The following is an 11,301-nucleotide window of genomic DNA, read 5'->3' as shown; positions in this document are numbered from 1 at the left end:
GGGAGGTCAATCTTTAGCTTTCTGAGGACCCTCCAGACTGCTTTCCAAAGTGGTTGTATAAGTGTACATTCCCACCAGCAGTGTAATAGGGTTCCTCTTTCTCCACATCCCCTCCAGCATTTGTTGTTGGCTGACTTTAGGATGTGGACCATTCTGACGGGTAAGGTGGTATCTCAGGGTTGTCTTTATTTGCATTTCCTTTACAACCATGGATGGTGAACATTTCCTCATGTGTTTCTTTGCCATTTTTAACTCTTCTTCTGAGAAGTCTCTCTTTAGTTCCCTTGCCCATTTAGTAATTCAGCTCAGATCTTTCAAAACACTTATTTCCATAAACAAAGGAGTTGAAAGACCAAGGAAGCTGTTTTCCACCTGAAGAGGTCTACTGAAGTGGACTAAGTTAAATTCAAATGACTTGGATCAAAATCTTTGTAAAAGAACTTACCTACCATTTTTTTTAGGAATGAACGGATTAGTAAGTAACCTGGATTACTAAAATCAAGGCATTTGGGTTATATACAGTAGGTTACAGAGTCCTAGGATCTTCAAGCTGGGATTAAGCAGTTAAGGACAAGACTCACTGTAGATGAGCAGTTAGAGAAAAAGGATTACATGGTCAACATCTACAGCTAGGAACGCAACTAGTCTCTGGGCACCTTTCCTCCCTTTATATCTGCAGTGAAACATGTGTTAGGTGAAATAATAATTTAACTGTTGCAAATTGTCTATTCGTGCCTCAGTTAAAGATGGCATGTCCCCTCGGTGACACATCATACAACTATCACAGATAATATTATAACAGAAATGTGACCCATGGGCACCGGTAAGGGAAGAAGCAGGAAATAAAGCTTTGGATGTACATGACTTTGTGTGTGTGTGTGTGTGTCTGTCGTGGGGCTTGAACTCTGGGCCTGGATGCTGTCCCTCAGCTCTTCAGCTCAAGGCTAGTGCTCTACCACTTGAACTATAGCACCACTTCCAGCTTTTTCTGCTTATATGGTGCTGAGGAATCAAACTCAGGGCCTCATGCAGGCAAGGCAAGCACTCTACCACTGAGCCACCTTCACAGCCTTATACATGACTTTTATATTGAACATTTTTTAAAATATCAAACATAATTTTTAAAAAGCCTTCCAATAGCTGGACACGAGTGGCTTATGCCTGTAATCCTAGCTACTCAAGAGCCTGAGATCTAAGGATCCTACTTTGAAGTCAGCCTGGACAAGAAAGCCTATGAGCCTCTTATCTCCAATTAACTACCAAAAAAATGCTAAAAGGAGAGCTGTGGCTCAAATGGTAGAGCATTAGTCTTCAGTACAAAAGCTCAGGGAGAGTTCCCATGCCTTGAGTTCAAGCCCCACGACCAGGACAAATAAGGAAAAAAAAAAACTAGAAGAGAGCAAGGGAAGGGATGACATTTTTCCAAAAAAGAAATGTACTCTTTACCTGAGTTATGCAACTGTAACTCCTCTGTACATCACTTTTATAACAATTAAAAAAACAAAACGAAAACCCTTAAATAGAATAAGAAAAAGTAGAAAGAAATTAGAAGGTTATTTGCATTTCTATTTGAATGATGGGCATAGCAGAAAGGAAAACTTAGTCTTTTTCCCCTTAGTGAAAACTGTAGCAGTATAGATTTTAAAGGGGAAGAATGAAAACAAGTGTTCTCTCACGTTCAAAGATATTGAAGGCAAAGTGCTTTTGTGGTATAAAGATGTTTCCTGAACAGAAGAGATACTCAACATAAATACAAACAACCCTTCTGCTGGAGAAAAGGTGGGGTGCTCCTCCTGATTTTCTTTCTCAGGTAGCCCCAGGTGGAATGTGGCATGTGAGCTGAGGGATGCTCTTTCTACTTAGTGCTGAGCCCCAGCCTTGGAGAGGAAGAGGTGCAGTTAGTAGAATCTCTCCCCATTAACAACAACCCATAGGGACTCTATTCAGGCACCAGGGAGCAGACTTGAGCAAGAACCTGTTTTGTACCTATTATATACAACAGGTTCTGGCCCTGAGAAACTACAGCATGAGACCTTGTGTTTCGAGGTGCTTCAAGTTCCTCACCTAAGTTCTTTCTATGAGACATCATCTACCAGCTTCCACCATTCGCCTGCAGGCACAGATCCAGAACACTAACCCTGGCTGTTTGCTTTTAGATGTTCTACTTGACCTCTGAGAGGCAGTTGTTAGAATTTCTTCTCAACTTTATTGTGATTCTTTTTCTTTTTCTTTTTTGTTGGTCGTGGGGCCTCAGCTCTTCAGCTCAAGGTAAGCACTCTACCACTTGAGCCACAAGGCCACTTCCAGTTTTCAGGTGGTTTACTGGAGATAAGAGTCTCACAGACTTTCATTGCCTGGGCTGGCTTTGAACTGCAATCCTCAGATCTCAGCCTCCTATGTAACTAGGATTACAGGTGTGAGCCACCGGCGCCCGGTGTTATAATTCTTTAAAAAAAGTATGCTACAGAGATTTAAAATATGCATTTTGACCAGTTTTGACAGATTTCTTCTCCCATGAAATGATAACCACTAATAAGCTATTAATATTTTCATTACTTCAAAGATTTCTTGTATCCTTTCCTCCAAATTCCCCTCCCCCAAGCTATCCCCTTTGCTCCCAAGCAGCTGTTTATCTGCTTTTTGTCACTGTAGATTATTTTCATTTTCTTAAACCGTGTACAAGTAGAATTATATGGCTGTTATTCTTTTTTGTCTTGAGTTTGGATTTTGGTTTGGGTTTAACTCAGAGTGGTCTTTCATATTCCCTCAAGTGGTTAAGTGTATCCATACATGGTTTCTTCTTAGTGATAATCAGTAATCCATTGCATAGGCTTCCTCTGGTACACCTGACTTTGTGGGTACTTCACCCCAGTCCTGCCCCTGGCTTCATATTGACTTTTCTGAGTGTCAGCCTCAAATTTCCCTCCGACACTCTGAAAAAAATAAACGAACAAACTGATCCTTGGATCTAGGTTTTACCTGGATAATCCTGCAATATCTCCTCCTCTCAAAACTCAAACATATCTGCAAAGACCTTTTATCCAAATCTGTACTAGGTAACATTTATAGATTTAAGAGATTTGACACGTATACCTCTGGAGGGTCATTCTTTAACCTATCATCCTTGCTCAGAACTGGATAGGATGCCAGACACTTCATAGGCTATCTGACCTCCTCATTAAAGAAAAAAAAAGACTGATATTTTCTCTATTTTTCAGATAATACAGATCTAAAGAGGTATCTACTCCAAGTTCAGAGCTTGTTAGAAATAAAATCTGGAATACCAGAGGTGGCTGGTAGCCACCAGAAACTGACAACGTCATGAATGGACTCTTCCTTCAGCCTTCACAAGGTGAAAGCTCTTTTGAGACTTTTGTTTTGATCTTCTGAACTCTGTAAGAGAGTACACTGTGCCTTGAGCTTCTGTGTCACAGAAATGTTAAAACCTTCAGAAATGTTAAGATCTTACTTGAAATGTGTACTAGGTGAATTTCTTAGCATTCTATCAACCAATTTCATTATTGAATGTTCTAGGATGGTCTTTGAATCAGCAGTCCTTAATCCTCAATATATATTTAGCTCACTCAGAGGGCTTTAAAAAATGATGTCTAATTTACCCCTACTATTTTGGTATCTAGATTTTTGTAAGCTTCTTGGCAGGCAGGATTAAGGAAACGTGGGATTTTTCTATGGACCTGTGGTTTCTAAGTTCTATGCCATTTTCCTTGGAATCCCTCTGAAGTAGGTTAAGTCCATTCAATGTTCAGAAATATTCTAATGTCCTACCAGCAGTGTAGGTGATCAGTTCATTTGTGCAGTAATTTAAATTCCCTAGGTCTAAATGAATGTATAAGCTTAACTTATGGCTCTACCCACTTTCTCTAGTTCATTTTGCCAGTCTGGAGAGAGAGAGAGAGAGAGAGAGAGAGAGAGAGAGAGAGAGAGAGAGAGAGAGAGAGAAAGAGAGATCTTCCAGATACTTATCTGTACGAAGTTGCATATTCGAAAATACATCTCCAAACACTTCACATGAAGAGACAAAGAGAAAGACATCATTTCCATGAAAAGAACATGGAGACTATTGTAATTACTCTTCTTTGTATTATGAAAGGCATATTATTTCCTTCCTTTGCATAATTAGAAGTGGCTGGATACATTTCATCTGATTTTCTTTCTTCAAAACTTGCCTAAGGGCTAGATGCAAACATGGAAAGATTGACTCCCCAAAGTAAAGATTTGGGAGACAGTTACAGTACCTTCATGTTTGCTACTTTGAACACAGTAATTAAGGAATTGTGATCTCTCTGTTGGTGTACTTTAAATGTTCATGTGGACTACCTTCTTTACAGTTATGCATTAGCTGGGTGCATTTTTCCCATTAGCCATGTGATAGTGAATAATAGTCTGCTAGGATTTCTTCTACTTGATATTCTATTATGATTTCTCTAGCCTGGTACAATTCACCTGAGGAGTCCCCACTTTTCAGCGTTGTCTGTGGAAAATGTACAATGTGTCTTGCTTTTGTATCACATTAAGTTGACACTAATTATATATTTTCCATAGAGAGTTAAGAGACCACTCAGGGCTGTTCTTAGCATTTATGTTTTTCTGTCTAATCAACATGTAATAATTGTATTTATATGTAGGAATTAGAGTTACATTTCAATACATATATTCCATGTATAATGATCAAATCAGGGATATTATGATTCTCTGTCTTATTGGTCCTTTATGTTTGGAGCCTTTAAGCTCCTCTCTCCTAGTTCTTCTCAAATATGTAATAAATTTTTGTGAACTAGAGTTATCACAGTGTACTGTAGAAAGCCAGAACCTATTCCTCCTGACTGTATTTGGTGTCCCTTGGGCAGTTGAACTTCTCTCTATTCCTACAGCTTCCTCTCATTCCTAGCCTCTAGTAGGAGCTATTCTACTCCATTCTACTTCCTTCTTTGGCAGAGCACTCAACTGAAAGTACTAAGTTAAAATTAAATCAAATGTCTGAGTTTGGGTCCTACTAAAGGGAACAAAGGCTTCCCTAGTGGGCCTTCCCACAGAATAGGAGAAAGTTCCTGAGTTTAGGGTGAGTCAGAGGCCTTTCTTCTCGCTAACTGCAGAGTGAGATGAGCTGAGGAGCTCTGTGTGCTGCCATACATCTTCATGCCTTCATGCAGTTCATAGAATGGGAGGAGGTTTCTAAAAACAATCTTTATTTGGGAAACTATTATCAACAAGAATGATGTAATGCATTTCCCAGAAAGGATTCAGAAGGGAAAATTTAAAACTTTTCCCTCTGACTGTGCTCAGGGAAGGCAGCCCTTACCTGTGTGAATGGCTGGGCAAGTGAGTCCCAGAAATTCTTGCCAAAAGATTCTGCGCTGTAACTCTATCCTCAAATGCCCAGCAGGTAGAAGGAGTGGCCTGGAAAAAAAGGTTGCACATAATAATTTGCTATTCAGTCATTACTTGAAGTATAGTTCACACAGTCAGTTGATTTGGGTTATTTGGGCTACTGCAGAACTGACTGAATGTTGCATGCTTGACCTGATTTAGTTGTCACAAAGGCAAGGGAAAACCATGTATATGTCACAAGAATAGTAACTTTGCTCACATTCATAACTGAATCAGATTTCAGTGAAGAGTTCAAAATGACTATTCAGGCATCACATTTTGTTCTGCCAGAAGTTGCCAGACAACTAGGCTAATTAGTATAATTATGACCATAGTTGATTACAAACTGTAGGCATTTCTCTACTTTCTTTTAGGTAAAATATATTTCTTCCAGGGATCCATGAATATTTGCAGAAGGTTCATTTTGGCCCATAGGATTTCACAGTCTTCAGTACTGAAGAGCATACTGATCTCTCCATTGGGGTCTTGAAAGGAATTAGTTGAAGAGCAAAGGTCAGCATTCCTGGCCTCAGCAGAGCCCCTTGCTGGATGCCATGGGTAGGTGGAGACATGAGACTGGTCCAGAGTAAGAACAGGATACAGAATAATGGCACATGTTACTCACTACATGTTTGCCAAGTAATCATAACATCAAGCTACTGTAGTACACCTTCTTTTGATAACTTTCCACACAAACGTACACAAAAAAGCCCAGCATTGCATTCAGTCTCTGCTGGATACAAGTGCTCCAGTGATAAAATTAGGTTACTCTTTGTCTCTTATCTGTAGAAGCTGAATCTGACTTTTATTAGCATATGTAGGGTTTTCTGCAACACCGATTCTCATGTAGGAAGAGAATTTAGAGACTACATGGAAACAACTCCAAATTCCTCTTTATGTGCTTTCCTGAAAAGCATAAACTCTAAGCATGGCTTTGGGTCCTGCCCACATTCCTGTACTAATCCCTGCAGCCAAGAGAAGATCTATTTTGATTGGTCAAAATCAATTACACACTCTTCACCATCCTCTCCATTCCTGAGGTTATTAATTATGGAAAATATAGTCTATGACCAAGAGAACAGGTTATTCTGGCCAAGGTCTGAGTAGAAAATATATCCCTAAATATCATGTATTGTATATTACTATGTGTTAGGAACTGCAAAAAATATTAAAACACTTCATTTGTCCAACAATCCCATAAACACAGAATGATATTCAAAATATCAATACACCTATAAATCAGAATGAATGTGGCAGTGTCTCAGGGATCCTAAAAAACAGGTAATATCCTCTTCCTCTCCCTCTTTTTTTAAAATTTGTTGTATAATAGGCACATCTGGGGAAGGAGGCTCTTGTGGGAGAATCAAGGAGTGCTGGCTGGTGGGAAAACACTTGGAATGTAAAGAGATCTATCACTTCTTTCAGAATTAATTCAGCATTTTCTAATAAACAGCAGAGTGTTCAAGAATACCAGTTGCTAGGTGCCAATAGGATTAGGAATTATCTCTTCTGTATCCCATAGAAACTAGTTAGGAAGAATCTTTAGTTTACAATGAAGGCACTGTATCTTACAGAGACTAGGATTAGGGACTATCTCTAATTTGCAATAGGAGACTATATCTCAGAGGTTAGAATTAGGAACACTCTCTCGTTTATGAGGTAACTGTATATCACAGAGGCCTGGTAATTCACTCAAGGTCAAATAATAAAACTGTTGAACTGAAATTCAAAAGCAGATCTGATTCCACATATCTTCATCCATCCAGAAATTCTCCATTTATGATAATAAATGTCCTTGTATATTTTTGCTCTACCCTTGGATAGCCAGAAGACTTCTCTGAAAACTAGAGTGACTTTTAGTGTTTTCGGAGTGGCTTTTATCAGTGGGACAAAAGTCACAAGGATGCTCAGAATCCCAAACTTCCATATTTTAGTCAATAATTCCACTACCTCAGCAATTGGGAGAAAGAAAAAAAAAGGATGGCATTATCAAAAGGATGGCATGGCCAAAAAATAACATTTCAATAATAAACTTAAATTTAAGTTTATCAAAGAAATCTAAAAAAGGAACACTGTTCATTAAAAAAGAAGTAGAGGGGCTGGGAAGGTGGCTCAGTGGTAGAGTGCTTGCCTTGCATGCATGAGGCCCTGGGTTCGATTCCTCAGCACCACATAAGCAGAAAAAAGCTGGAAGTGGCGCTGTGGCTCAAGTGGTAGAGCACTAGCCTTGAGCTGAAGAGCTGAGGGACAGTGCGCAGGCCCAGAGTTCGGGCCCCACGACTGGCAAAAAAAAAAAAAAAAGAAATAGAGTCGACCAGGCAGAGGTAGCCCATGTCTGTACTCTTTGCTACACATATTTTTTTTAAAGTATCTTAAAAAACATAGCTGGGTACAGGTGGCTCACACCTAAAATCTAGTTACTCAGGAGGCTGAGACCTGATGATTGTGGTTCAAAACCAGTCTGGTGGGAAAATAAGAAATTCTATGAGACTCTTATCTCCAAATAACCAGTAAAAAGTAGAGGTATGGCTCAAAAGTTAGAGCATCAGCCTTGATGAAAAATGCCAAATGAGAGCATGAGGTCTTGAGTTCAAGTCCCAGTACTGACACAAATAAAACTTCATTCTACTCAACTTTCCATATGAAAATATCTAAATGGTACTTTGTTTTAGACAAAAGGCCAATCTTGTGGCCTTGAAAGCCCACAAGTTGAATAAGGGAGAAGATGAGTAACTTCAGCCTCCAGATCCGGAATAACTGGAAGGTGAGCTCTCCAAGATGAAATAATTAATGATTTTTGGAGCCATCCATTTGCAAGAGTACCCAAATGTTACAAAACATGCAGTTTGTGTTTTTCCTCCCTTTGCTACAACACTCTCCATGCTCCAAGGAAAACAAAGTAAGTGAATAGACTTGATGCTGCAGCAGATAGCAGGCTCTGACTCAGTGCCATTGTTCCAAATGTTAGTACATGACAGAGAAATGGAAGATAGAGTTCACTAAGCATCTATTCAGGCTAGTGCTTTTATAATACATAGTATAAACTGAAAGATGCTTTATTTTATTCTTGATCTACTTCTCAATAAAATAAAACAAGTTTGGTTATTATCACTTACTATATACTAAAACACAGGATCAAAAAACACAATTCAATAAAAATTAAGCAAAACCTTTTATCAGACTTTTCACTAATGAAAATCTACCCAAGCAAATACATACAAAGATGTTCAAAATCACCAGCCATTAGAAAAATGCATATTAAATCCAAATCAGATGCTACTATTATGTACTCACTAGAATGACTCAAAAACCCCCACAACCAACAACAATATAAAGAGCTAGGTAGAATGTGGAGAAAATAATATTCTCATTATTATTAATGTTATTATTCTCATTATTTTATTTGCCTAATGTTCTGGAAGGCAGAAGTTCAAAACTCAGGTGTGGGCAGCACCTCCTTGTGTCCAGAGGCTCAGGGACCTTCTCCAGTTTCCAGTGGCTGTTGGGTTTCTTTGGCTCCTGTTTGAGTTGTGTCACTTCTTTCGGTGCTTGTCTCTAATCTCCTTCTCTGTTATAAAAGACTTTTAATGGCATTTAAGATCCATCCAGATAAACCAAGATAAGTTCTCCTTTCAACAGGTACACCTTTGTACTACATTTGAAGAAAGCATTCACAGGTTCTAGGGATTAATGTGTGGACCTATCTTCAGCTTACTCTACCATCTGAATGTCCACCATCCAAAGCATGGATAAAGGATTAGTGAGCCACCCCCAGCACCTGTAATCCTAGCTACTCATGAGGCTGAGACCTGAGGATTACAGTCTGAAGCTAGCTGGTGTGGGAAAGTCAAGACTCTTATCTCAATCATCAAAAAGGTGCAAATGGAGCTATAACTCAAATGGTAAAGCCCTATCCTTGAACAAGGAAGCTCTCAGGAACAGCACTCTGGTCCCAAGTTCAAAGCCCCAGAATACACACACACACACACACACACACACACACACACACACACACACCCTTAAGACAGATCCAGATTGAGGTGGGTTTATCATCAGCCTCCACTTTGACCTTCAAAATCCCCAAGAAGCCACCAAAAGACAGAAAGAAAAAGAAAAGCCAAGGAAATATCTCTTTCAGATAAACCTGTCAACACTGCTGAGAGATGCCGCACCTATCTTTAGCCAGAGAACTTTCTAGAACCATTAAAGGGGATCCTGGGGACTCCTGAGTCTGTTGGCAGGAAGGTCAATGGCTGCCACCCTCATGACATCACAGTGACATACAGTGGTGTAGTGGAATTCCCATCCACAAGGAAAGTGGATAAGCATAAGGAAAAGTTTCAGTAGAGGTCTTTTTTTTTTCTAACAAAAAAATGTTAACTTCTTCCTTGTCTCTCCTTCTGTTGGGAAGAAGCCAAAACAAGAATATCCAAGAACACATTTGTCCAAACCGACATGGCAGCTCTCAAAGTTTTGGGAATTTCCTGTAATTTCCCAGCCCTAACGAATTTTGCCTCTTTATGCATCCAGTGTATCTGTATCCTAATCAGACTCCAGCCCGCAGTGTTCTCCACGTAGAGCTGTTCTCCACACAGGCCCACCAAAATTACCTTCCAAAAAAGCAAATCCACTCATGTCAATGTTCACCTTAACATTTGTTTCATTTCCCCCTTAAAAGATAAAATCATCTGCTGTGCGAGTTAGAATTCTTAATAATCAACTCTTCATCCTGGCTTCCCACCCATTGTTCACCTACTTCCATAATGTACTTTCCATGTCTCAAACTCCTTACCCATTTCTTCACACAGTACAGGTAATACTCGGTGCTTTGGTTTATGTTTTGTTTCCAATACCTTGCTCCTGCCATTCCTCTGTTAGGCCTGAAGCCAGTCATTGTGGCTGGTCTGGTGGTTCTCTACCTTGACTGCCATTAGAAATGCCCTTCAGGCTAGAGATCCTGCAATCTCTGCTCAGTGTAGGAGTAGCTGGACATTAGGAATTCTTTCTTTTTAAGCTTCCAGGTGGGTCTAATGGGCATTCAGGTTTGGGAATCCCTGGCATTTACTAATCCAGCTACAAGTGGCTGCCATTTATAGGTGAGGGGTGGCATGGACTGAGAAGCAATGGCCTTTACCAGCAGGATTACACTTGTATCCTGTGCTCTGCTATTAGAACAAATGTATTAATGTTTTACAATGCAATTGTATTTCATTATTCCTTTGTATGAATTTTAAAAAACAACCAGTACGTGTTTGCCAGGCATTCTATTTGATTTAACCAACAGCTCACCACTTAGTGAGCTATAAATCCCAGCAGGCCTGTGGGCTTTTGTCTGCCCACAGTGGGAACATGGCAGATGGACATCATCCTGGGCATCCTCACTGGCAGCCCTGAGTCTCAGGGAGTTAGAGTATGGCTGCACACACACACACACACACACACTCACACACCCCTAGGGTGCTCAGCTGGGGCCTGGCGGGCCAAGGGAGCCTTGGTCGCTGTGATGCCCACTTTGGTGGGCAGGGTTGGATGCCTTTAAACTACATCCAAGCTTGCTCCCCGATTCCCTCACGCTTTATTCTTGTCTTGTACGCCTGCGAACTATCAGGATGCAAGTAGCTAAAAATCACCCCCTCAATCCATCCCAAGTGGGGTTCACGTGGAAAGTTGTGCATCTGTCTACACAGTCCTTCTGGGGAGGGGGCCATCCCGACTCTCCCTCCTTTCAGTGCTACCTTCCCACCTGGGAGGGACACCCTGGCGACAGCGTTGGGAGAAGCCTCCCCGTGGGAACGAGCCAGCGATCGCTCTCCCCAAGGGCCCGGGCCGCACCCACCCGGTCCCGGGCCCCGGGGGCGCGGAGCAGGGCTGTGATCGCGGGCCAGGGAGCAGGCGGGCTCCCGCACGGGCCGC

This window comes from Dipodomys ordii, unplaced genomic scaffold (assembly GCF_000151885.1).
Source record: "Dipodomys ordii isolate 6190 unplaced genomic scaffold, Dord_2.0 Scaffold65, whole genome shotgun sequence".
In the NCBI taxonomy this organism is placed as follows: Eukaryota; Metazoa; Chordata; class Mammalia; order Rodentia; family Heteromyidae; genus Dipodomys; species Dipodomys ordii.
The sequence above is the reverse complement of the archived record's forward strand: the minus strand, read 5'-3'. Positions refer to the sequence as shown.